Here is a 25114-nt window from a genome sequence, read left to right on the forward strand (position 1 = left end):
GCTCCGCCCGCCTTTCTGAAGGGAAAGCGCTGAGCCGAACTCGGCGTTTCCGCGGTCCTCCAGCCCCCGCCCCTCGCGTCGCGTGCCCCGCCTCCTCGCGCTCAACCGTGCCGCCGCCGCCGGGCTGCAGCGCCGCCTTCAGGGCTGGCGCCTCCTGGGCCCTCAGTCTTAGCGCTGCTCGCTCGAGTGTCTAATTCGCTCTTTTTACCTGCATGAGTATCTCCTCCCTCCACGTGAAAAGGTAAATGATGTTGATTTTATTCTCTTTCGTTGCCTTATTTTTTTGTCGACCACTTATCTAATTGACTTGTTAATTTTCTGGCTTCTCCAACTAACGTGTAAGTTCGTGAGGACAGGATCTGTGTTTTGTTCACTGCTGTTGCCCCTAATTCCTAGAGCAGTACCTGACGCATAGTGGGTTGTCAATGAATATTTGATAAGTGAATGAAATAATGAGGACAAGTAGGGAAAATACACAGAAGGATAAAAGAAAAAAATGTTACCACCCCCCAAACTCTTTCCCCCTTCCCATGATTTATAATCATACCCTATCTTCAATTGGGCATCTTGGTGGGGTTTTCCTTATATTTACTTAATATAGTAATATATATGTTTTCCTCTTATATCACGTCGTCTTTATAATCGTAATTTTATTGACAGCATCTTAAATACCCTACAGGAGAAAGGCACACAATAACTTGTTTCCCACTTCTTAGACTATCTCCATTTCTTCTTTTAAAAACAATATTGTAATAAACTTTATGCATAAAGCTTTCCCTCATTTAGGATTATTACTTTAAAACAGAGTCCCATAAATAGAATTACTGGGTTAAATGATAGGAGTATTTAAAAGAGTCTTGATGCATATTGTCAAATTGCCTCCCCCAAGTTTGAAATAATCCTAAATGGCTTTTAAATCTTATGTAATTTCTCCATGGAGATTCCTTAAAGCTTCTTCATTCCTTCAGCAAGTATACAGTGAGTTTCTGTTATGCATCTGGCTCTCTTTTGGGTGCTGGGGATACAAAGATGAACTGGGCAGTTAAAGTCTTCCTGCTGCTAAGTCGCTTCAGTCGTGTCCAACTCTGTGTGACCCCATAGGCGGCAGCCCACCGACCTGTGTCATAAAACTCTAGAGAAATTTTGACTTTTAAAAAACTAGTTATCCATGTATGCTTTTCAAGGCTCCCCACTGACTACTGACCAAATTCCAGTCCTCCTGAACGTTTGGCTAAGTCACTTCAGTCATGTCCGACTCTGTGCGACCCCAGAGACGGCAGCCCACCAGGCTCCCCCGTCCCTGGGATTCTCCAGGCAAGAACACTGGAGTGGGTTGCCATTGCCTTCTCCAATGCATGAAAGTGAAAAGTGAAAGTGAAGTCGCTCAGTCGTATCCAACTCTTCGAGACCCCATGGACTGCAGCCTACCAGGCTCCTCTGCCCATGGGATTTTCCAGGCAAGAGTACTGGAGTGGGGTGCCATTGCCTTCTCCCCAGTCCCCCTAACCTGGCATTAAAATTTTCTTATGACCTGGATTCAGCCTACCTGTCTGCCTCACACACCCACAGGCCTGTCTTCATCACCCCTTAGTATCTACTTCACATTCTAGTTATTTGACTTTCTATAACAAACCCTATGTCTCAGTCCTTTTATATCTCCCCTCTGCTAGTTTTGAGACCTATGATTGGCTACCTATGTTTTTTACAGTCAGGTTCAAATATTAAAGGGCCCCTTCAGCAGAACTAGGAAGGGGCACAGATATGTGGGTATATCTGTCAAGAACAGTCCCTGGCTGTGTGGTTATCCCATCTACCTATCCACTAACAAAATGACTCATTTCTTGGAATCGATACTTGAAAACACGCATACCTCTACACATCTAGCTCAATTAAATAGTCCATCCTCTCTCATCATTTTGTACACCTATTAGCATTCATTTCAGTATAGTTATTCAGGTAAATGTCCATTCAAACTGTAGTGTTAGACAATATAACAAACCAAAGACATCTGACCAAAACACATACTTAATAGAAATGAATACTAAAACCATTTGTAATTTGATAGTTTACCTTAAACTAATTCTCAGTCTTTTAGTTAAAAGAAAAACACATGTATCAATGCATATATATATATATATATGGAATCTAGGAAAATGGTACAGATGAACCTATCTGCAGGGCAGGATAGAGTCATAGATGTAGAGAATGGAGATGTGGACACAGAGTGGAACAGGGAGAGTAGGTTGAGTTAGGAGAGTACCAATAACGTGTACACTGCTGCTGCTACTGCTGCTAAGTCGCTTCAGTTGTGTCCGACTCTGTGCAACCCCAGAGATGGCAGCCCACCAGGCTCCCCCGTCCCTGGGATTCTCCAGGCAAGAACACTGGAGTGGCTTGCCATTTCCTTCTCCAATGCATGAAAGTGAAAAGTGAAAGTGAAGTCGCTCAGTCGTATCCAACTCTTAGCGACCCCGTGGACTGCAGCCCACCAGGCTTCGCCACCCATGGGATTTTCCAGGCAGGAGTACTGGAGTGGGGTGCCATTGCCTTCTCTGAACATGTACACTACCATGTGTAAAACAGATAGCTCCTGGGAGGCTGCTGTATAGCACAGGGAGCTCAGCTCAGTGCTCTGTGATGACCTAGAGGGGTGGGATTGGGGTGGGAGACAGGAGGGAAGCCCAAGAGGGAGGGTCTGTGTGTACACAGAAAGCTGATTCATGTTGTACAGCAGAAACTAAACAGTCACACTCCAATAAATTTTTTTTTTAGTTATAGCAATACTAGTAAAAAAATGCATACCCTATACAGACAACTATTAAATGGCAGGGCTTCCTTGATAGCTCAGTTGGTAAAGAATCCGCCTGCAATGCAGGAGACTCTGGTTCCATTCCTAGGTCGGAAGATCTGCTGGAGAAGGGATAGGTTACCCACTCCAGTGTTCTTGGGCTTTCCTTGTGGCTCAGCTGATAAAGAATCCGCCTGCAATGCGGGAGACTTGGGTTCAATCCCTGGGTTGGGAGGATCCCCTGGAGAAGGGAAAGGCTACCCACTCCAGTATTCTGGCCTGGAGAATTCCATGGACACAGTCCAGGAGTCACTACTGAGCGACTTTCGCTTTCATTTTTCTTTCATTAAAAGACAGAAAGCGAAGAATTAAAGGACCTCTTGATGAAAGTGAAAGAGGAGAGTGAAAAAGTTGGTTTAAAACTCAACATTCAGAAAACTAAGATCATGGCATGTGGTCCCATCACTTCATGGCAAACAGATGGGGAGACAATGGAAACAGTGACACACTTTATTTTGGGGGGCTCCAAAATCACTGCAGATGGTGACTGCAGCCATGAAATTAAAAGACACTTGCTCCTTGGTAGAAAAGTTATGACCAACCTAGACAGCGTATTAAAAAGCAGAGACATTAGTTTGCCAACAAAGGTCCATCTAGTCAAAGCTATGGTTTTTCCAGTAATCATGTATGGATTTGAGAGTTGGATAATAAAGAGAGCTGAGTGCCGAAGAATTGATGCTTTTGAACTGTGGTTTTGGAAGAGACTCTTGAGAGTCCTTTGGACTGCAAGGAGATCCAACCAGTCCATCCTTAAGCAAATCAGTCCTAAATATTCACTGGAAGGACTGATGCTGAAGCTAAAACTCCAATACTTTGGCCACCTGATGCAAAGAACTGACTCATTGGAAAAGACCCTGATGCTGGGAAAAATTGAAGGCAGGAGGAGAAGGGGACAACAGAGGATGAGATGGTTGGATAACATCACCGATAATGGACATGAGTTTGAGCAAACTCCAGGAGTTGGTGATGGACAGGAAGGCCTGGCGTGTTACAGTCCATGGAGTCACAGAGAGTCAGACACAACTGAGCGACTGCACTGACTGAACTGAACCGATTAAATAGCTTCAGAGAATGTGAAAATCTTTTATAAAATGTAAATAATTCTACAAAAATAGATTTAGTTTTAAAAATCTTTTTTAAAGTATTATTTTATAGAAATTTTCTCTCCCCCAATTGCTGGCTAGTTTAAGAGTAACTAGTAAAGTCAACTCAATAGGCTATTGGGAACAGACAATATAAAATAAGAATGTCCTGTGTTTACATTATCCATATTTTTCCATATTAGTAGGATGAACTGTTGAAGGTTGGTAGTATTATTGATATATTGCCTGTTTTTAATGCAAAATCTTTCAAAATCTAATTATATAAATTATAAATATGATTGTGTATGACTATAATGCAAAGGAAAATCCTTCAAAAAGGCCATTTTCATGGCTATTTCATTTACAAATCCATCAAAGTTTGGCCTCTGCTTTCGTAATTCTTCCCAGTTCTGTATTTTGTAAAGTCCTGGTTTGTTTTTTTTGGCAGCAGGATGGGATGTTGATGGAGTTTTGAGATGTCTCAGCTCTGGAGATGATGATATTGATGGTGATGATGGTTTCTCCCAGGTATGATATTTAGGTTTTTCCCCTGGTGGCTCAGAGGTTAAAGCGTCTGCCTCCAATGCGGGAGACCCAGGTTTGATCCCTAGGTCAGGAAGATCCCCTGGAGAAGAAAATGGTAACCCACTCCAGTATTCTTGCCTGGAGAATCCCATGGATGGCTACAGTCCATGGGGTCACAAAGAGTCGGACACGACTGAGTGACTTCACTTTCTTTCACTTCCTAGACATATATATAAAACCGCTGATTCCTCTTTATTCTTTAAAACTCAACATGCAAAAAATTAAGATCATGGCATCTGGTCCTATCACTTCATGGCAAATACATGGGGAAAATGTGGAAACAGTGTCAGATTTCATTTTCTTGGGCTCCAAAATCAATGAGGATGGTGACTGCAGCCACAAAAGTAAAAGACTCTTGCTCCTTAGAAGAAAAGCTATGACAAACTTAGCATATTAAAAAGTAGAGACATCACTTTGCTGGCAAAGGTCCGTATAGTCAAAGCTATGGTTTTTCCAGTAGTTATGTATGGTTGTGAGAGTTGGACCATGAAGAAGGCTGAGCACCAAAGAATTGATACTTTCAAACTGTGACGCTGGAGAAGACTCTCGAGAGTCCCTTGCACTGCAAGGAGATCAAACCAGTCAATCCTAAAGGAAATCAACCCTGAATATTCATTAGAAGGACTGATGCTGAAGCTGAAGCTCCAGTACTTTGGCCACCTGATGTGAAGAGCCAACTCATTGGAAAAGACCCTGATGCTGGAAAAGACTGAAAGCAGGAGGAGAAGGGGACGACAGAGGATGAGATGGCTGGATGGCATCACTGACTCAATGGACATCAGTTTGAGCAAACTCAGGGAAATAGTGAAGCACAGGGAAGCCTGGCATGCTTCAGTCCCTGGAGTTGCAAACAGTCGGACATGACTTAGCGACTCAACAGCAACAACCTCTTTATTCTGGCTAGCGCCTAATGCAGCAGAAATATCTGATAGACTATTCATTTGATAGTCTACTCATTGGCATTGATTCTTTAGCTTTCTTCTCAAAGCACTGTCTGCAAACGTGTGAGTTCTTTCCATTTCAGACGTCAGTAGCTCTGCTTTACTGGGAGGACTTTTACAGTTTAGCTTTAAGATATTGATAATATTTTAGTTGCTCTGTTGAAATTGCCCTCATGTTCACAGTAACTTGCAATACTTATTAATACTACAGTATGATTCATGTCGTGTCCCACTCTTTGCAACTCCAGGGACTATAGCCTGCCAGGCTTCTATGTCCATAGCATTCTCCAGGCAAGAACACTGGAGTGGGTCCTTTCCATTTCCTTCTCCAGAGGAGCTTCACAACCCAGGGATCGAACCCATGTCACCTGTGGCTCCTGCATTGGCAAGTGGATTCTTTTCCACTGAACTACCTGGGAAGCCCCTATTACATAGTATACTCTGGTACATATGGTACACACATATCATACCTATATAAACAGTTATACTATGCAACATTGAGGCTCACACTCAACATCTGTGTCTGGTAGAAAAATAAAATTTTTAGAAAATTCTATATAATATTCTTCCTCATCTATATTGATCTACAGATTTTAACATAGTTAAAGGTTACAGACTAAAATATATCAGATCCTAGAAAAATTTACATTTGAAGACACTTGAGAGGCATGTCACACTGACTACATATATTTATTTTATGTCTAGCTGAATAATATACCAAAGTTCCTAACCTTTGTTTTGTGCCATGGACCTCTGGTGAGTGTCTGGTGAGCCCTTCTCAGAGTAGTATTTCTAAATGCATAAGCTACATAGGTTTACAATTAAAAGTTTTATTGAAACAAAGTACTATCCATAGGCCCCAGCTTAAAATCCTCTGAAGTTTCATAGGTACTTAGTTTGCTCAGGCTACTATAACCCAACATCACAGACTGGGTGGTTTAAATAATATACATGTATTTTCCTCACAGGTCTCTCATAGAGGCTGGAAGTCCATGATTAAGGTGCCAGCAAGTCTGGTTTCAGGTGGGGGTTCTCACCTGGCTTAAAGACAGCCACCGTCTCTCTAACGTCCTCACTTGGCCTGTCCTCAGTATGTGTGTGGAAAAAGGAGAATTGAGAAAGAAAGGGGCAGAGGAGAGAAAGTGTGTGTGTGTGTGTGCATGCGTGTCTCTGCTTGTAAGGAAACTAATCTGTTGGATAAGGGCTTCACCTTTATGAGTTCCTTTAACCTCAGTTACTTCCTTAGAGGCCTCATAACTAAATACAGCCACAGTGGGGTGGGGGGAGGCATATATTCAGTCCATAACAGTACTACAGGGATTTACCTGTAGTTTCTCTTTCCTTTTCTCAGGAGCTCTTGGAGATTAAAGTTCCAGGACTCTGAGAAATGGAAGGCATCTAGAGATTATATTGATAAAAGACACCTCAGAAATCCCTTAGAGTACTAAAAAGGGAGCACTGTTTTTACAATGTCTTTTGGTACTATCCTGGTTGTAATTAACTTGATTAAAGCATTTCCCCTGGAGTTACTGGGTCTTACAATAGAGGAACAAACATCTAAGGACTAGAAAGAAGAGGCATGATCTATAAGGTAGCTAGAAGATAATTATAAGCCAGTCAACTGTACAGTACTTGTACATTATAAAATGTAAATAACTATAAATATTAGCTTAGTCTAGCTTTTTAAATCTCTTTTTTAATTATCTGAGCGATTTTTCTTTCCCCAGTTAAAGGAGTTTGAGCAAAAGTATAAGTACTGTTGCAACTAAAAGAAGATTTAGAATTAGGACAGTCAACTGAGAATAGCGATAGGGTTTACCTTTCAACTAAGAGGGACCACTACATGGCAGAGCTGGACCACTAATTAGCTTCTGAGAACACAAAGAGGCAGCCAAGCTTGAGCACAGTTCCATAGGTCTCCTTGGGGTATTCCTTTGCTTTCAAGGGAATCTCAGGATGTTGCCTCTTCTCACTCTGGGAGCCTGACAGTGAAGACCCTCAATCCTATGATAGTAAGAATGCTACAGTCTGTAATGAAATAGAGCTTCTATTAAGGATGAAGTTAGTCCTGGGCATGTTCTTGCCTGGAGATTCCCAGGGATGGGGCATCCTGGTGGGCTGCCATCTATGAGGTCGCATGGAGTCGGACGCGACTGGAGTGACTCAGCAGCAGCAGCAGTCCTGGACATAACATCAGAGTTACTTGTGGGCTCACACTTTATATTTTTTTCAGAACATAAATTACTAAACTGTGTAGGCTGAAAAAGAATACCTGCAAACCTTTGTAAGCAGCTAGCCAAACTGAAATTCGGAAAACTTGGCTGAAGCCTTTGGCCAGGCTTCTTGTAGATAAGAACTTCTCCACGATGCTAAAAAATATTTTTGTGTAGTGATGGAGGTTGAGCTCTGGAGACTTCTTTGGCATTGGGAACAGGTGGAGATTCCAGACTTAAACACTGTCCCTGGAGTTACTAATAATATAGGGAGATTGCTAGATGGAGACTAGGCTCCACTCATCACCCTCTGGAAGGAGGGACAGCCACAGTGCTGAACCAGAAAGATGAACTGCTCTCTGCTGTTGCCCTGAAAAGCCAGACTCCAGGGATGGAACCTGATAAGTCAATCTTAGAAGTTTTGCCCAGGACTCATTATTTGAAATCCAGGAGGTGATTTGCTGACTGAAGTTATAGCTGCAGTTGTACCAAACAGAGCATCCTATCTGCTTGCTGGAGCCCTGAGCCCACTCTTTAGGGCTTTCCTGGTAGCTCAGAGGTTAAAGCATCTGCCTGCAATGTGGGAGGACCAGGGTTCGATCCCTGGGTTGGGAAGATCTCCTGGAGAAAGAAATGGCAACCCACTCCAGTACTCTTGCCTGGAAAATCCCATGGACGGAGGAGCCTGGTAGGCTACAGTCCATGGGGTCACAAAGAGTCAGACACTCTTTACTCCTGTCAGATGCAGCAAGGCTGCTGGGAGCCAGGGCTTTCTCCAAAGCAAGGAGCTCTGTCTTGCATATCTTTTGTTAGCTTTATGCCTAATTTCTTTAAAAGTTGTTGATGCTCTTGTAAAGATACCTTTTGTGTCTGTTACTTTTTTCCTTTATTATGTTTGAAATCCTGTGTCCATGGGATTTTCCAGGCAAGAATACTGGAGTGGGTTGCCATTTCCTTTTCCAAGTAACACTGCTAAACTCTTGTTAAATCTAATACTTTATCTGCAGGCTCTAATAGTTTTCTTAGATGTCCTGTGTAGACAACTGCATTGTATGCAGACAGGGGAAACATTTCTTTCTTTCTAATCCTTAGGCCTCTCATTTCATTTTCTTGGTTTTGTTATATTGGCTAGACTATCACTACTAGCAAATAGAACTTTTCCAATGATGGATACGTTCTATAGCTGGGTTGTCCAATATGGTAGCCACATATGGCTGTTTATCACTTGAAATATGGCTAATGAGACTCAGTTAAATTTAAATTTGAAAATCCACCTGTAGCTAGTGACGGCCATATGGAACAGCTCAAGGCAGATCCTCTAACAGAGTAATGGTAGCTTCCCTGGTAGCTCAGTGGTGGAGAATTGCCCTGCCAGTGCAGGAGACACAGATTCAATCCCTGGGTTGGGAAGATCCCCTGGAGAAAAAATGGCAGCCCACTCCAGTATTTTTGCCAGGAAAATCCCATGGACAAAGAAGTCTGGTGGACTACAGTCCGTGGGGTTGCAACAGAGTTGCACATGACACAGCAGCTAAACAACAACCGCAGAAGTAGCGCCACTCGTGCCATCGTGGCCTGGCACTGGCCTTCACGGCACTCCTCACGTTTCACCAGCAAGTATGATGTTTGCTGTATACTTAGAAAAATACCCTCTACTCCTAGTTTGCTGAAAGTTTTACCGTGATTATCACTGAATGTATAAATGAATTTCTGCATCCATTCAGGGAATTGTTTTGTGTTTCTCTCTTAATTTTTGGTGTGGTGAATTACACTCAGAATTTTATCCAATACTAAAGCACTCTTGTATTTCTGGGATAAATCCTCTTTGATTGTGATGCATTTTTCAAATATACTGCTGTATTTGAGAATATTTTGTTTAGGATTTTTGCATCTGTGGTCATAAGTAATATCAATCTAAAACTTTTGAGTACTGTCTTTGGATATAAATATTGCATCATGACATGAATTGGGAGTCTTCCTACTGTTTCTAGTCCCTGAAATAATGTTTGAAAAGGGGAGTGAAGCTTCTTTGATCTTTGAAAGTTTGAGAAAATTCCTTGTAAAACTCTCTGAACCTGCACTGGTGGAGAAGAGGGCAGGTTTTTTAAATTTCAAATTTAACTCAATGGTTTTTGGGGTCAGGATTGGTTCCTTTAGGTAGATGGGGACCCTCTTGCCTAACATCACCATCCTTCTTTGCGTATCTGCAGACGCAGCACACACTGTTGCTGTTTTCCTGACAGTTTAAAGAATGTCCCCCACATCTGGCCCTCCTGCAGCTGTGAGAGCCTCCTGCACTGTCACCCAACTCCCAAGGGCAGCTGGAGAGAAGCCGAGGTCCCGGGCTCCATGCCCCTCGATTTTAGATCCCACCTCCCGGAGGAAGCAGGTATAGGGGGACTGTTACGTGGCTTCGGGTAGAGGAATCTTTCTGCAGGCCAGGCAGTGCTGCCACAGCACCACAGCAACTGTGTCTGAAAAGCCAAGATTTCAGAGCTGGTCCGGACACAGAACTGTCTCCGGAGCAGGGCAGCCTGCCTTCCAGAGAAGAGACAGCCCTGGGTACACTGCACTGCCTGGCCTGGCTGATGTCTGCTCTGCCGCCACCAGAGGGTGGTGTGCTCTCATCCTTCCCCGGGGATGCTGCAGCTGAGAGCGAGCACAGTGGGCCTCAGGCATCCCATCCTGGAGTCGCAACTTAGGATGCTGCAACTGGCCACCAGCGGGGCTCTGGTGGTCACCTAACCTATGTGCATTCCCTCTACAGATTAAGAGGCTCTGGGAAGTCCTGGCCTTTGCACTCACACCCCTTGACCATCCAAAGGTGAGAGTTCTCATGCCCTCCAAGGATGTTGGGGCTCAATGACCTCTGGTGGGTTCAGGCTTAACTGGTGGACAGTGACTGTGGCATTGGGCCACCATAAGGTTCCTCACAGCAATAGGCTCAAAATTATTGCTAGATTCTGTGGAATGTTGTCACCTACAGGAATAAATTGTTGAATTGCTACATTTGGGAACAATCGGAGAGCTGAGGACCAAAGGGGTCTTACAGCAGTGGTTTTAAAAAAAAAGCGGAGCAGTACAGGAATCCGGCAGAGGTTACCCAACCCTGAGAACATGAGCCCAGAAGAACAGAGTGAGCAAAAAGTCTGTTGTGAAATTGCTTTCTCATCAGCTCCTAGTCAATAATGATAATAATAGCTGTCCTTGACTGACTGTCTACTAGATGCCAGCTGGAGTTATACATTGCCTCCTTTAGTCCAGCTGTAACCCAGTGAGGTTTGAACTGCTGCCATCCCCATGCCAGGGGTGAGAAAACAGGCTCAGGAAAGTTAGGTTGCCCTCTGTTACACAGAGTGGCAGAGTTAAGACTGAAACCCAAGTCTGACTGACACCAAATCCATGAACTTCTCCCCTTTGCCACAATAACCATACTAAAGTTAACTTCACTGAGAATTTAATATCTGCCAAATAGTGTGCAGAATATTTTTGTGATGCTTTATTTCATCCTTACAATAACCCCATTATTATCAGTACCTTATATAGATATCCCTCGCTTTTTTGAAAGTTTGCTTTACACTCCTTGGCTTTTACAAAAGACTTGTATTAGTACCTACTTTCACTACTGAGAGAAAATTGGAAGAGGAATTTTCCCTTTACACAAAAAGCTAAAGTCAAGTTTCAGCATTTGTTTTCCAGGAGCCCTTATAGAGGCAGCACACTCCCCAGTCAGCGAGAGCTGTTGTTCAGTTGCTCAGTTGCTCAGTCGTATCCGACTCTTTATGATCCCATGAACTGCAGCACACCAGGCTTCCCTGACCTTTACTATCTCCCTGAGTTTGTTCAAACTCATGTCTAGTCAGTGACGCTATCCAACCATCTCATCCTCTGTCACCCCCTCTTGCCTTCAATCTTTCCCAGCCTTTTCTGCTCCTATGTGCCAATGGAAAGAGAACACTGAGTGTGTTCAGAAACCCAGCAGAGCCAGTTTCTGATCAGATAATAAGGTTAATAAGCATTTACCAAGCACTTAATATACCACAAAAATTAGTCTAATGTCTAGACTATTCCAGTGGTTTCCAACGGTATCCTAGGGGATGCCTGGGAATCAATCAGACCAAGACAAAGGAATCCAGCTGGTTGCTATGGGAATTCCAGGGGAGCCTATGAAAGACATGAGCTACCTTTCATAGGCTCTTTTCATAGTGAAAGTGAAAGTGAAGTCGCTCAGTCATGTCCAACTCTTTCCATGGGGTTGCAAAGAGTGGGACATGACTGAGTGACTTCACTTTCACTTTCACAATGAACAGAGCCTGTGAAAGATAAGGAGCTGACTCTCCATTTCTGGAAACTGTCATAGCCAAAGATTACTGAACTTTGATTGCTCTATTAGAGAATAATTTCTGTTTAATTGCCCCATTATAACTTTAATAAGAGCAGTTTCTCAACTTCGGTGTTAGAATCACTTGGGAAAACTTAAAACAACTCCATGCCCAGGCATACTCCAAATTGATTAGATTAGCATGTCTGCGGAATGGAACACAGATGCCAGTATTTTTCAAAGCTCACAGGTGATTCCAGTGTGCAGCCATTCCTCATAATTTTCCCCCAAATGTTAATAAGTGCTTCACAGTGCAAGACACCACCAGCCAGGGTAGAAGCCTGTGAGTTGGGCACCCCAAACACTCCTGGTAAACCTGAAAACTGACCTGACTGAATGACAGGCAGCAAGTTCCAAGATGATTGCTAAGCTCACATTAGAAATAAATTTTACAAAATCACTTTATAAAGAGGAATAGACACATGTTTGATAGCTTACGGTGAACAGTGTCAGATTTGTGATCGCTGAAGAAGATTTAGCTTCGGGACCAGGGACCAGACTTGATCATGCAAGAGCTTTTGTGGAGCAGAGTTTCATTAAAGAATGAAAAGGCACAGAGAAAGCTTCTGACACAGACATCAGAAGAAGGCCCCATCACTAGTCTAAGCAAGGGAGTCATACTTTTTTAATTGGTTATTACAATAAATCAAAAAAATGTCTCAAGGTTGTAAAGAAGGTTGTAAAGATCTTAACAGACCCACTCCCATAATTTACATTTTAAGATGACAGGATTAGAACTAGCAATAGAAAGATCTTACCAGATCCACTCCCATAATTAGTTCAGTTCAGTTCAGTCCCTCAGTCCTGTCCGACTCTTTGCAAACCCATGAATCACAGCATGGCCTCCCTGTCCATCACCAACTCCTGGAGTTCACTCAGACTCACGTCCATCAAATCAGTGATGCCATCCAGCCATCTCATCCTCTGTCGTCCCCTTCTCCTCCTGCCCCCAATCCCTCCCAGCATCAGAGTCTTTTTCAATGAGTCAACTCTTCACATGAGGTGGCCAGAGTACTGGAGTTTCAGCTTTAGCATCATTCCTTCCAAAGAAATCCCAGGGCTGATCTCCTTCAGAATGGATTGGTTGGATCTCCTTGCAGTCCAAGGGACTCTCAAGAGTCTCCTCCAACACCACAGTTCAAAAGCATCAATTCTTCAGCGCTCAGCCTTCTTCACAGTCCAACTCTCACATCCATACATGACCACAGGAAAAACCATAGCCTTGACTAGATGGACCTTTGTTGGCAAAGTAATGTCTCTAATTTTGAATATGCTATCTAGGTTGGCCATAACTTTCCTTCCAAGGAGTAAGTGTCTTTTAATTTCATGGCTGCAATCACCATCTGTAGTGATTTTGGAGCCCAAAAAAATAAAGTCTGACACTGTTTCCACTGTTTCCCCATCTATTTCACATAAAGTGATGGGACCGGATGCCATGATCTTTGTTTTCTGAATGTTGAGCTTTAAGCCAACTTTTTCACTCTCCACTTTCACTTTCATCAAGAGGCTGTTTAGTTTTTCTTCACTTTCTGCCATAAGGGTGGTGTCATCTGCATATCTGAGGTTATTGATATTTCTTCCTGCAATCTGCTTCCAGCTTGTGTTTCTTCCAGTCCAGCATTTCTCATGATGTTCTCTGCATATAAGTTAAATAAGCAGGGTGACAATATACAGCCTTGATGTACTCCTTTTCCTATTTGGAACCAGACTGTTGTTTCATGTCCAGTTCTAACTGTTGCTTCCTGACCTGCATACAGATTTCTCAGGAGGCAGGTCAGGTGGTCTGATATTCCCATCTCTTTCAGAATTTTCCACAGTTTATTGTGATCCACACAGTCAAAGGCTTTGGCGTAGTCAATAAAGCAGAAATAGATGTTTTTCTGGAACTCTCTTGCTTTTTCCGTGATCCAGCAGATGTTCACAATTTGATCTCTGGTTCCTCTTCCTTTTCTAAAACCAGCTTGAACATCTGAAAGTTCACGGTTCACATATTGCTGAAGCCTGGCTTAGAGAATTTTGAGCATTACTTTACTAGAGTGTGAGATGAGTGCAATTGTGTGGTAGTTTGAGCATTCTTTGGCATTGCCTTTCTTTGGGATTGGAATGAAAACTGACCTTTTCCAGTCCTGTGGCCACTGCTGAGTTTTCCCAGTTTTCTGGCATATTGAGTGCAGTACTTTCACAGCATCATCTTTCAGGATTTGAAATAGCTTAACTGGAATTCCATCACCTCCACTAGTTTTGTTCATAGTGATGCTTTCTAAGGCCCACTTGACTTCGCATTCCAGGATGATCACACCATTGTGATTATCTGGGTCATGAAGATCTTTTTTTGTACAGTTCTTCTGTGTATTCTTGCCACCTCTTCTTAATATCTTCTGCTTCTGTTAGGTCCATACCATTTCTGTCCTTTATCGAGCCATCTTTGCATGAAATGTTCCTTTGGTATCTCTAATTTTCTTGAAGAGATCTCTAGTCTTTCCCATTCTGTTGTTTTCCTCTATGTCTTCGCATTGATCGCTGAGGAAGACTTTCTTATCTCTTCTTGTTATTCTTTGGAACTCTACATTCAGATGCTTATATCTTTCCTTTTGTCCTTTGCTTTTTGCTTCTCTTCTTTTCACAGCTATTTGTAAGGCCTCCCCAGACAGCCATTTTGCCTTTTTGCATTTCTTTTCCATGGGGATGGTCTTGATCCCTGTCTCATGTACAATGTCACGAACCTCATTCCATAGTTCATCAGGCACTCTATCTATCAGATCTAGGCCCTTAAGTCTATTTCTCACTTCCACTGTATAAGGGATTTGATTTAGGTCACACCTGAATGGTCTAGTGGTATGCCCTACTTTCTTCAATTTCAGTCTGAATTTGGCAATAAGGAGTTCATGATCTGAGCCACAGTCAGCTCCTGGTCTTGTTTTTATTGACTATATAGAGCTTCTCCATCTTTGGCTGCAAAGAATATAATCAATCTGATTTTGGTGTTGACCATCTGGTGATGTCCATGTGTAGAGTCTTCTCTTGTGTTTTTGGAAGATGGTGTTTGCTATGACCAGTGCATTTTCTTGGCAAAACTCTTATTAGTCTTTGCCCTGCTTCATTCCATATTCCAAGGCCAAATTTGCCTGTTACTCCAGGTGTTTCTTGACTTCCTACACTTGCATTCCAGTCCCCTATAATGAAAAGGACATGTTTTGGGGTGTTAGTTCTAAAAGGTCTTATAGGTCTTCATAGAACCATTCAACTTCAGCTTCTTCAGCGTTACTGGTTGAGGCATAGACTTGGATTACTGTGATATTTGAATAGTTTGCCTTGGAAACAAACAGAGATCATTCTGTCATTTTTGAGATTGCATCCAAGTACTACATTTCAGACTCTTTTGTTGACCACGATGGCTACTCCATTTCTTCTGAGGGATTCCTGCCCACAGTAGTAGATATAATGATCATCGGAGTTAAATTCACCCATTCCAGTCCATTTTAGTTCACTGATTCCTAGAATGTCGACATTCACTCTTGCCATCTCTTGTCTGACAGAATATGGTCCACTGGAGAAGGGAATGGCAAACCACTTCAGTATTCTTGCCTTGAGAACCCCATGAACAGTATGAAAAGGCAAAATGATAGGATACTGAAAGAGGAACTCCCCAGGTCAGTAGGTGCCCAATATGCTACTGGGGATCAGTGGAGAAATAACTCCAGAAAGAATGATGGGATGGAGCCAAAGCAAAAACAATACCCAGCTGTGGATATGACTGGTGATAGAAGCAAGGTCCGATGCTGTAAAGAGCAATATTGCATAGGAACCTGGAATGTCAGGTCCATGAATCAAGGCAAATTGGAAGTGGTCAAACTCCCATAATATGCATTCTAAAATAACAGGATTAGTTAGAAAGTTTTCAAGAAGGAGAAACTGTCCTTAGGCAGGATACATTGTTGTTATATACTCCTTAGAACAGAGTTTGAACCCAGTTTTTTGTTGTGTAATCATCAGTTCCAGGCTTAAAGAAAAAAAAAAAAAAAAGCTTCATGTGACTAAGACTAAGGAATGTAGAGGGAAAAAAAGGTGTTTGTCCTTTCCTCCTCCTTGAGAATTCCAGACCTGTATCTCTTCCTTGAGAGCCCCATACCCCTTTCTCCTCCTCAGGGACCCCGGACTTCTTATCAACCTTCCTAGGAATTGACTCTTGTTAAGGGCATTCCAGAATGGAGGCAACTGGCCTCTGTCACATGGAAGAGGCTGAGCCTGGGCCTTGGCCCCAAAAGCAGTCTCATCTGGTATCCAAATTTAAATTTCCCTTTGGTTATCCTAGGGGCTTCACTGGTGGCTCAGAAGATAAAAAATCTGCCTGCAGTGGAGGAGACCTGGGTTTGATCCCTGGGTCAGGAAGATGCCCTGGAGAAAGGAATGGCTACCCATTCAAGTATTCTTGCCTGGAGAATTCCATGGACAGAGGAGCCTGGTAGGCTACAGTTCATGGGTTCACAAAGAGTAAGACATGATTGAGCAAATTTCACTTTTGATTATCCTAGAGTTTTTTCACACCCACCAAAGCCCATCCTGCCCCACCTGGTGGGCTGCCTTGGCCATCACAGGCACGCCTCCAAAGAGGTCCCCACTCCAGGCGACCAGCCCTGCCCACCAACCTACCCACAACAATCACAGCGAACCACAACAAGAGGGCATATGAAGCCCACACAAGGGGTATTCCTGGAGCACTTGACTCTGACGACCAGGGAGTTGTGCCACTGAGCCTTCACAGAACACTTTCTAACATAGGACCACTCTTTCAAGATCAGGAGATATAGCTGATATACCTAATAAAGAGAAACAAACACAGAGAGTTAGGCAAAATGAGAAGACCAAGGAATACTTTCCAAACAAAAGAACCAGACAAAGCTTCAGAAAAAAAAAAAAAAAGAACTAAATGAAACAGAGATAAGCAATTTATCAGATAAAGAGTTCATAGTAATAGTTATAAAGATGCTTACTGAACTTGGGAAAAGAATGGATGAACTTGGTGAGAACGTCAACAAAGAGACAGAAAAATGTAAAAAAGAACCAATTAGAACCAAAGAATACAATAACTAAAATGAAAACTATGCTAGAGAATCAACGGCATATTGGAAGGCACAGAAGAATGAACCGGTGATCTGGAACACTGGACAGTGGGAATCATTCAATAACTGCACAAAGAGAAAAGGATTTTTTTTTTTAATGAGGGTAACTTAAGAGATCTATAGGACAACATCAAGTGTACTAGCATTCATATTGTGGGGGTCCCAGAAGGAGAGAGAGGGACAAGGACATGCCTGAAAAACTAATCTGGTGAAGGAAACAGATGTCCAAGTCCCCAAAGCACAGAGTTCTAAATAAGCTGAACCCAAAGAGTTCCACACAAAGACACATTAAAATGTCAGAAGTTAAAGATAAAGAATCTTAAAAGCAGCATGAGAGAGTTCTCTGGTGGCCTAGTGCTTAGGATTCTGGGCTTTCACTGCCATGGCCCAGGTTCAGTTTCTGGTTGGAGAACTGAGATCCTGCAAGCCACTGGGAACGGCCAAAACAACTTGTTTCTGGGAACAAGAAAAACAACTAGTTACATATAAGAGAACCCTCATAAGACAGTCAGCTGCTTTTTTTCAGCAGAAACTTCCCAGACTCGAAGAGACTAGCACAATGAATTCAAAATGCTAAAAGGGAAAAATAAAACTTAGAATCAAGAAACCTACCCCACAAGGTTATCATTCAGCACTGAATGAGAGACGGTTTCCCAGACAATCAGAAGCTAAAGGAGTTCATCACTACTAAACCAGCTCTACAAGAAATCATTCAAGGGACTTCTTTAAATGGAAAGAAAAGGCCAAAACTTTAGAAAAGAAAATTATGAAAATATATATATATATATTACAGGTAAAAGCAAACATATAGTGGATCACCTACCTACAAAGCTAAAGTGTTCATGCATGTGTGCTCAGTCATATCCAACTCTTTGCAACCCCACCAGACTCCTCTGTCCATGGGATTTTTTTCCAGGCAAGAATACTGGAATGGGTTGCCATTTCCTTCTCCGGGGGATCTTCCCAACCCATGGATCAAACCTGTGTTTCCTGCACCTTCTGCAGATTCTCCTGTGGATTCTTTACCACTGAGCCACCTGGGAAGCCCACAAAGCTAGTATGATGATTAAGACAAAAGTAGTAAAATCACTTATAACTAAGTGAAACACACACAAAAATGTAAAATGTGATGTCAAAGCATAAAATGTGATGGCAGAGTAAAAATATGGTGCTTTTAGAATGTGCTTGAACTTAAGCAATTGCCAGCTTAAAATAAACTACTGTAACGTAGGTTGTTTATATGTGGATCTCATGGTAACCACAGTCCAAAATCCTGTAATAGACGCACCAAAAATAAAGAGAAAGGAATACAAACATAACACTAAAGAAAATCATCAAGTCAGAAGGGAAGAGATAATGAGAAGAAGAAACAGAGAAGAACAACAGGAGCAATCAGAAAACAATTAACAAAATGACAGTAAGTACATAGCTATAAATATTTTGAATATAAATGGACTGAGTGCTTCAATCAAAAGACATAGGATAGCTGAATGAATAAAAAATAAGATATATATATATATATATATACATACATATACTATCTCAAGAGATTCTCTTCAGATCTAAGATATATATGGTTTGAAAGTGAAGGGATGGAAAAAAAGAGGCCATACAGGAAAGCTGGTGCAGCAATACCTATATCAGATATATGCATACCTATGTTCATTGCAGCACTATTTATGTTAGCCAAGATATGGAAGTAACTTAAGTGTTGTTGATAGATGAATAAAGAAGATGTGGTATACACACACACAATGGATATGACTTGAGCAATAAAAAAGAATGAAATCTTGCCATTTGCAGTAACAGATGGACCTAGAGGGTATTATGCTAAATAAGTCAGACAAAGACAAATACTGTATGGTTTCATTTATATGTGGAATCTAAAAAATAAAACAGCAGAAACAGACTCATAGATGTAGAGATTGAACTGGTGTTTGCTAGAGGCTAGAGAGGTGAGGGATCGGGAGAAATAGGGGAATGAGATTAAGAGGTACAAACTTCCAGTTATAAAATAAATGTCATGCAATGTAACGTATAGCATAGGGACTACCATCAATAATTTTGTAAAAAATTTTGTATGGTGACAGATGGTTACTAAACTAATCATGGTGTTCAATTTGTAATATATATAAATGTCAAATCACTGTGTTGTACACTTGAAACTAATATAATATTGTATGTCAACTATACTTCAATTTCAAGAAATAAAAAGAAAAAAAAGTTCACACCTAAAGTGCACACCTGGTTTGAGCTGTGCTGTGGGGACCAGGGAAGTGTCTAAGGATGGACTGGCAAGAGAGCAAAAACCTCTTTTAGGCTGAGCACTTTGGGAAGGGGTCAGCGGTTGCATGAACAGTGATCACAGGCAGAGCAAGGAACAGCATCCAGCTAGGTAGTGGCAAAAATCCAGTGGTGTCACGGACTGCCTTGGAACCTATATGAAGCCCTCTGACCCCAAGATTGCCCAAGGTCCCAGTGCCCCTTAGAGTGAGGCTGGAGGTTCTGTGAGAAGGTATGGGCAGGATGGGCAGGATAGGCAAAAGGCATTATTATTTGGGCATGATGATAAACTTGACCTCTCCTGCACTGATGTGAATTTTATCACATATAGGCTGTAATCAAATAGGTCACTCAGTTCAGTTGAGTTCACTCACTCAGTCGTGTCCGACTTTTTGCAACCCCATGAATTGCAACACACCAGGCCTCCCTGTCCATCACCAACTACGGGACTTCACCCAAACTCATGTCCATTGAGTCGGTGATGCCATCCAGCCATCTCATCCTCTGTCGTCCCCTTCTCCTCCTGCCCCCAATCCCTCCCAGCATCAGAGTCTTTTCCAATGAGTCAACTCTTCGCATGAGGTGGCCAAAGTATTGGAGTTTCAGCTTTAGCATCAGTCCTTCCAAAGAATACCCAGGACTGATCTCCTTTAGAATGGACTGGTTGGATGGGTCTGCTTGCAGTCCAAGGGACTCTCAAGAGTCTTCTCCAACACCACAGTTCAAAACCATCAATTCTTCGGCTCTCAGCCTTCTTCACAGTCCAACTTTCACATCCATACATGATTACCGGAAAAACCATAGCCTTGATTAGACGGACCTTTGTTGGCAAAGTAATGTCTCTGCTTTTCAATATGCTATCTAGGTTGGTCATAACTTTGCTTCTAAGGAGTAAGTGTCTTTTAATTTCATGGCTGAAGTCACCATCTGCAGTGATTTTGGAGCCCCCAAAAATATAGTCTGACACTGTCTCCACTCTTTCCCCATCTATTTCCCATGAAGTGATGGGACCAGATGCCATGATCTTTGTTTTCTGAATGTTGAGCTTTAAGCCAACTTTTTCACTCTCCTCTTTCACTTTCATCAAGAGGCTTTTGAGTTCCTCTTCACTTTCTGCCATAAGGGTGGTGTCACCTGCATATCTGAGGTTACTGATATTTTTCCCGGCAATCTTGATTCCAGCTGTGCTTCTTCTAGCCCAGCATTTCTCATGATGTACTCTGCATAGAAGTTAAATAAGCAGGGTGACAATATACAGCCTTGATGTACTCCTTTTCCTATTTGGAACCAGTCTGTTCCATGTCCAGTTCTAACTGTTGCTTCCTGACCTGCGTATAGGTTTCTCAAGAGGCAGGTCAGGTGGTCTGGTATCCCCATCTCTTTCAGAATTTCCCCTAGTTTATTGTGATCCACATAGTCAAAGGCTTTGGTGTAGTCAATAAAGCAGAAATAGATGTTTTTCTGGAACTCTCTTGCTTTTTCAATGATCCAGCAGATGTTCACAATTTGATCTCTGGTTCCTCTGCCTTTTCTAAAACCAGCTTGAACATCTGGAAGTTCACAGTTCACATCCTGAAGCCTGGCTTGGAGAATTTTGAGCATTACTTTACTAGCGTGTGAGATGAGTGCAATTGATGGTACTTTGAACATTCTTTGGCATTGCCTTTCTTTGGGATTAGAATAAAAACTGACCTTTTCCAGTCCTGTGGCCACTGCTGAGTTTTCCCAATTTGCTGGCATATTGAGTGCAGCACTTTCACAGCATCATCTTTCAGGATTTGAAATAGCTCAACTGGAATGCCATCACCTCCACTAGCTTTGTTCATAGTGATGCTTTCTAAGGCCCACTTGACATCACATTCCAGGATGTCTGGCTCTAGGTCAGTGATCACACCATCGTGATGATCTTGGTCATGAAGATCTTTTTTGTACAGTTCTGTGTATTCTTGCCACCTCTTCTTAATATCTTCTGCTTCTGCTAGGTCCATACCATTTCTGTCCTTTATCAAGCCTATCTTTGCATGGAATGTTCCCTTGGTATCTCTAATTTTCTTGAAGAGATCTCTAGTCTTTCCCATTCTGTTGTTTTCCTCTATTTCTATGCATTGATCGCTGAGGAAGGCTTTCTTATCTCTTCTTGCTATTCTTTGGAACTCTGCATTCAGATGCTTATATCTTTCCTTTTCTCCTTTGCTCTTCGCTTCTCTTCTTTTCACAGCTATTTGTAAGGCCTCCCCAGACAGCCATTTTGCCTTTTTGCATTTCTTTTCCATGGGGATGGTCTTGATCCCTGTCTCCTGTACAATGTCACAAACCTCATTCCATAGTTCATCAGGCACTCTATCTATCAGATCTAGGCCCTTAAGTCTATTTCTCACTTCCACTGTATAATCATAAGGAATTTCATTTAGGTCATACCTGAATGGTCTAGTGGTTTTTCTTACTTTCTTCAATTTAAGTCTGAATTTGGCAATAAGGAGTTCATGATCTGAGCCACAGTCAGCTCCCAGTTTTGTTTTTGCTGACTTTATAGAGCTTCTCCATCTTTGGCTGCAAAGAATATAATCAATCTGATTTTGGTGTTGACCATCTGGTGATGTCCATGTGTAGAGTCTTTTCTTGTGTTGTTGGAAGAGGGTGTTTGCTATGACCACTGCGTTCTCTTGGCAAAACTCTATTAGCCTTTGCCCTGCTTCATTCCATATTCCAAGCCCAAATTTGCCTGTTATAGATCAAACCATGGATGAATATCATATTAAAATTAAGCCTCATTCCCAACCATATATAAGTTTCTCTTAGGCTTTAAGTACTGGACAGAAGTCTTTCATGTTGCTGCAGAGGAGAAAATGTCTGAGCAGCGTCTCCAACAACTAAGCAGCCTGGAGATCAGAAGTCCAGGATGCCAGGTCACTTTATATGTAACACATGTCATAGTGGTTAGGAAATACAAGGCTTTGAATATAACACTCTTCCCTGGCTGGTGCATTCATGAGTAGCAATGATCAAAAAAACTTGTGCTTGTCTTAATCTATGTTGTCTTTGAACTCTTTTGTGTCTAGCCTCTCTGAAACAGAGCACTGGGAAAAAGCAAAGCAGTAACCTCAACTAAGCATGAAACAGTGTCATTTTGAAACATCTGTAACATACTTGTTTGCCTTTTTCAAAATCCTCACCAACAGAGGCACAGTAGCCCTCTAGTCATAATTTCAAGCACTGTGTCTCCATAGTGATGATTCAGGCTCCTGTTGCCATGGTGATTCTTCTGTGAGCTAAAATACTTTCATCAATCTTTCCCCTCCTTCCCATTACCATTGTCAAACCTTCAATCTAGGCCCTTATTATGTCTTCAGCACTAGCACTGGGCCTGGCAAATAATAGGTGGTCAATGTATTAAATGAATGTGTCTGACCAAAACTATTAAAATAGCCCTCTTTCTGTCTTATCCTTATCCTCTGGATTATTATGCTTATCTTCTTGCCTTTTTCCTTTACTGGAATTTAAATTACTGAACCAAACACATGCTCATTTTAGAAAACTCAAACAGTGTAGATATTTACAGAGTTAAAGTAAATATTCTTCGCTTCACTAAAATTCTAGCTGCATCAATGTTTTAAACATAAAAATTAAAGTTTTAGAAGAATTTATAATTTGTGATAAGCAAGGCAGTTTTAAGTAAGAACAAAATCCAAAGCTGTTAAGAAACAAAATTATTTAATCGTATAATCATTTTAAAAAGCTGTGTGGAGGAAAATGCTATAAACCAAGACTAATGGCAAACTGGAAAAATGTATTTGCAAAGCAAATGGTAAAAAGTTAAATTTCCTCAATTATCAAAGAGTTCATATGTGTAAGTTTGAAAAAAAAAAAAGACTAATCCAGGAGAAAAATGATCAGAAGAAACTAATGTTTATAGAAAAATACACACGACCATCCACTAAACAAGTGACAAGGTATTAAACTCCACTCATAATTAAATATGTGCAAATAAGAGAAACTACAATGACAACAATATAATTTTTTTTTACTGATCTGATTGGAAAATAGAAATGTTTGATGACTCCTAGTACTGCAAGCCTGAGGGGAAAATGAGCAGTCTCATAAATAATTAGCGGAAATGTACATTGGTGCATTCTTTCTGAAGGATAATCTGACAATACCTGTCAGAATTAAAAATATCCATCCCCTTTCACTAGTAATCCTTCTGCCAGAAACTTACCCAATACATTTAGTTGCAATTATTTAGCAAAAATATGTTCTAGAATGTTTATTGCTACATTGCTTTGCAACACCAAAAGGCTAGACACATCTAACATTCAAAAGAAGGGGACAAGTTAACTAAATTAAATATGGTAGAATAAGAATGCCTTCATGGAAAGAGCACGGTAGTTCTGTGTCATCAAAAGCAGAAGAACAAGCAGCACAATGTGTAACATTTTTATAAGAACTGATAAATAGATGCATATATTATGTGAATATATATATTAAAATATTTTTTCTGAAATGAGTTACAAGAAACTGTTATCAGTGGTATGGGAACTGGTGTTAAAGAAAGAAAGGAGCTCTCACTTTTATTTTCTATCTTTCACTCATTACATTTTTCATCTTATATGTGCTTTATATATGACATTTAAAAAACTATCAGCAGCAGTTTGCTTTTCTCTGCTTCTCCCAATTGCAGTGCCCAGAGATATGTTTTATTTTGGGGGGTTTTTCTTTTATACAGTCCTGCAATTGCCTTTTCCTTTTTTATATACCATTCACATCTTTCCATGTAAAGACATACTGAATAAGATTTCACAGTGAAAACATACTATAATATGGGGACTTCACTGGTGGTCCAGTGGTTAAGGCTCTGCGCTTCCACTCCTGGGGCCATGGGTTTGATCCCTTACTGGGAACTAAGATTCCATATGCCAAACTGTGTGGCCAAAATCAGAATCAGGAAAAAAGAATATACTATAACTTATTTACCCTTTCTTCTATTTAGGTTCCTTCCATTTTTTTTTTTTTTTTTTTTTACCTTTACAATCAATTCTATAAGACTATCATTTTGCATAATTTATTTGTATACTTCTGTATTTCTATAGGGTCAGTTCCCCAAAGTGTACTTATATGTGTAAAGGTAGATGACATGAACACAGAGATTAGGCTGTTTAGAGTCTGTGCTCCCATCACATATTTTAACTTTCCACTGGACAAATGCAGGTCACTTGGCCACCCTAGTCCATAGTGTGAGAGAGTTACACTCTGCTCATCATTCAGCCGTGGCAAGGATAGAAGAAGGAAGACCTTTGGATAATACATACAATCTGACTTAGTCTGACAAATAAATAGAAAGGAAGTCTATGGTTTTGTCTTTTTCTTTAATGATATTAATTTCTTTAGCAGATGTTATTTAATGCCCCACCTCTAATCCACTTAATATTCATCTCTACAAGACAGAGCTGCTTACTGCAAGTATCCACAACTCTGTCTGAGGACTTGTCTTCAGCCCAGCAAGGAGGACAAGCAGGATATGCTCGGAAGTTAATGCCCTGGAAGCAGCTGAACCAAAGATCAGTTCAGTATAGTTCAGTTGCTCAGTCGTGTCCGACTCTTTCCAGCCCCATGAATCGCAGCACGCCAGGCCTCCCTGTCCATCACCAGCTCCCGGAGTTCACT

The 25114-nt window shown here is 41.5% G+C and overlaps 2 long non-coding RNA genes across 2 annotated transcripts in view; both read left to right on the forward strand.

Moving 5' to 3' along the window:
- Positions 1-109: 109 nt before the first annotated feature.
- The window catches only part of LOC147377096 (uncharacterized), an 88683-nt gene continuing 63678 nt past the window's right edge, over positions 110-25114 (forward strand). Inside the window, exon 1 of the long non-coding RNA XR_015161335.1 lies at positions 110-241. This is a non-coding gene — a long non-coding RNA (uncharacterized LOC147377096). The remainder of the gene's footprint in view (positions 242-25114) is intronic.
- LOC147377097 (uncharacterized) overlaps positions 9929-25114 on the forward strand; it is a 31153-nt gene continuing 15967 nt past the window's right edge. The window contains exons 1-2 of the long non-coding RNA XR_015161333.1: positions 9929-10058; positions 10437-10493. This is a non-coding gene — a long non-coding RNA (uncharacterized LOC147377097). The remainder of the gene's footprint in view (positions 10059-10436; positions 10494-25114) is intronic.

Source organism: Bos grunniens, chromosome 3, assembly GCF_055505025.1.
Source record: "Bos grunniens cultivar Pamir isolate PY7600 chromosome 3, Bosgru_T2T1.0, whole genome shotgun sequence".
Classification (NCBI taxonomy): Eukaryota; Metazoa; Chordata; class Mammalia; order Artiodactyla; family Bovidae; genus Bos; species Bos grunniens.